The 2,979-nt window shown below is 38.2% G+C and overlaps 1 non-coding gene across 1 annotated transcript; it reads right to left on the bottom strand.

The window, feature by feature from the left end:
* Positions 1-1,645: 1,645 nt before the first annotated feature.
* LOC130947142 (small nucleolar RNA R71) lies at positions 1,646-1,753 on the bottom strand. The gene has a single exon (XR_009072551.1). It is a non-coding gene; the product is annotated as a small nucleolar RNA R71 (small nucleolar RNA).
* Positions 1,754-2,979: the final 1,226 nt, after the last annotated feature.

Below are 2,979 nucleotides of genomic sequence, written 5' to 3'. Positions count from 1 at the left end.
CTTGATAATTCACTTGCTCTGATCTTCGAATTCTATTGACTTGAGTATTTTGTGTGTCTCATATGCATTTTCAGTTCATTAGTGTCAGTAGTATACAAACTGCTAAGTTTGGTGTCTTGCATGCATTGTTATTTGATTCTTGTTGCATTTAATTATTAAAAATCCAAAAATATTTTTAATTTGTGTCTTTTCAAGTCAATGATACAAGGGATTGAAGATTCAGAACACACTGCAGAGGAATTATACAGAAAAAGCTGAGCATTCAAAAATGCCCAGTGAAGAAGGCAGACTGGCGTTTAAACGCCAGCCAGGGCACCTGGTTGGGCGTTTAACGCCCAAAGAGGTAGCATTTTGGGCGTTAAACGCCAGAATGTATACCATTCTGGGCGTTTAACGCCAGGATGGTGCTAGGGGGAAGATTTTGTTTTCAAATCAAATTTTTTCAAGTTTTTCAAAATCAAATCTTTTTCAAATCAAATCTTTTCACTCAAATGTTTTCAAAATTAATTTCTTTCCTTTCAAAGATACTTACTAACAATTAATGATTTGATTGAACATTTTTTGCCTTTTCTGTTAAGGAAGGTTTTATGTTTGAATCATATCTTTTCTTGTTAGGCAAGTCACTAATTTTCCAAATCAAATCTTTTAAAATAATTTTCAAAACATATCTTTTAAAATGGTTTTCAAATCATATCTTCTCAATCACATCTTTTTAAGACAATAACCTTTCAATCATATTTTTTTTATCATATCTTTTTCAAATTAGTTTTCAATCAAATCTTTTTAGTTTCTAATTTCAAAATCTTTTTCAAAAATCACTTGATTTCTCTTCCACTTTCAATTTTCGAAAATTATCAATCAAATTTTCAAAATGTTTTCAAAATCTTTTAATTGAATTTTCGAAAATCCTCTTCCCTCCTTCTCACATCCTTCTATTTGTGGAGTACCACTCCTTCTAAATGCACAATTCGAACCTTATCTAATTAAAGTTCAAATTCTTCTTCTCCTTCTTCTTTCTATTTCTCTTTTCCTCTGACATTTCAAGGAATCTCTATACTGTGACATAGAGGATTCCACATTTTCTTTTTCTCTTCTCTTTCATATGAGCAGGAGTAGAGACAAAGGCATTCTTGTTGAAGCTGACCCTGAACCTGAGAGAACCTTGAAGCGAAAGCTAAGAGAAGCCAAAGCACAACTCTCTTTAGAGGACCTGACCGAATTCTTCAAAGAAGAAGAACCCATGGCAGCCGAAAACAACAACAATGCCAATAATGCAAGGAAGGTGCTGGGTGACTTTACTGCACCTACTCCCGACTTCTATGGGAGAAGCATCTCTATCCCTGCCATTGGAGCAAACAACTTTGAGCTTAAGCCTCAATTAGTTTCTCTAATGCAACAGAATTGCAAGTTCCATGGACTTCCAATGGAAGATCCTCATCAGTTTTTAGCTGAATTCTTGCAAATCTGTGACACAGTCAAGACTAATGGGGTTAACCCTGAAGTCTATAGACTGATGCTATTCCCTTTTGCTGTAAGAGACAGAGCTAGAATATGGTTGGATTCTCAACCTAAAGAAAGCCTGGACTCTTGGGAAAAGCTAGTCAATGCCTTCTTGGCAAAGTTCTTTCCACCACAAAGATGGAGTAAGCTTAGAGTGAAAGTCCAAACCTTCAGACAGAAGGATGGAGAATCCCTCTATGAAGCTTGGGAAAGATACAAACAATTAATCAGAAGATGTCCTTCAGACATGCTTTCTGAATGGAGCATCATAGGTATTTTCTATGATGGTCTCTCTGAACTATCTAAGATGTCCTTGGATAGCTCTGCTGGAGGATCTCTTCATCTGAAGAAGACGCCTGCAGAAGCTCAAGAATTGATTGAAATGGTTGCAAATAACCAATTCATGTACACTTCTGAAAGGAATCCTGTGAACAATGGGACTAGTCAGAAGAAAGGAGTTCTTGAGATTGACACTCTGAATGCCATATTGGCTCAGAACAAGATGTTGACTCAACAAGTCAATTTGATTTCTCAAAGTCTGTCTGGAATGTAAAATGCACCAAACAGTACAAAGGATGCTTCATCTGAGGAAGAAGCTTATGATCCTGAGAACCCTTCCATGGAAGAGGTGAATTACCTAGGAGAACCCTATGGAAATACCTACAATTCTTCATGGAGAAATCACCCAAATCTCTCATGGAAGAATCAAGAGAGACCTCAACAAGGTTTCAATAACAATAATGGTGGAAGAAACAGGTTTAGCAATGGCAAGCCTTTTCCATCATCTTCTCAGCAACAGACAGAGAGTTCTAAGCAGAATACTTCTGACTTAGCAACAATGGTCTCTGATCTAATAAAGACCACTCAAAGTTTCATGAATGAAACAAGGTCCTCCATCAGAAATTTGGAAGGACAAGTGGGTCAGCTGAGCAAGAAAGTTACTGAACTCCCTCCTAGTACTCTCCCAAGTAATACAGAAGAAAATCCAAAAGGAGAGTGCAAGGCCATCAACATGGCCGAATATGGAGAGGAAAGAGAGGAAGAAGACGCCACTGAGAAAGACCCCAGTGGGCGTGCACCACTCTCCTCTGAGTTCCTCAATGAGGAACCTTGGGAATCTGAGGCTCAAAATGAGACCATAGAGATTCCATTGGACTTACTTCTGCCATTCATGAGCTCTGATGAGTATTCTTCCTCTGAAGAGGATGAGTATGTTACTGAAGAGCAAGTTGCTAAATACCTTGGAGCAATCATGAAACTAAATGACAAGTTATTTGGAAATGAGACTTGGGAGGATGAACCTCCCTTGCTCACCAAAGAACTGGATGACTTGTCTAGGCAGAAACTGCCTCAAAAGAGGCAGGATCCTGGGAAGTTTTCTATACCTTATACCATAGGCACCATGACCTTCAAGAAGGCCTTGTGTGACTTAGGGTCAAGTGTGAACCTCATGCCCCTCTCTGTAATGGAGAAATTAGG

Source organism: Arachis stenosperma, chromosome 8 (genome assembly GCF_014773155.1).
Source record: "Arachis stenosperma cultivar V10309 chromosome 8, arast.V10309.gnm1.PFL2, whole genome shotgun sequence".
Classification (NCBI taxonomy): Eukaryota; Viridiplantae; Streptophyta; class Magnoliopsida; order Fabales; family Fabaceae; genus Arachis; species Arachis stenosperma.
This window is presented reverse-complemented; position numbering and strand designations above follow the sequence as displayed.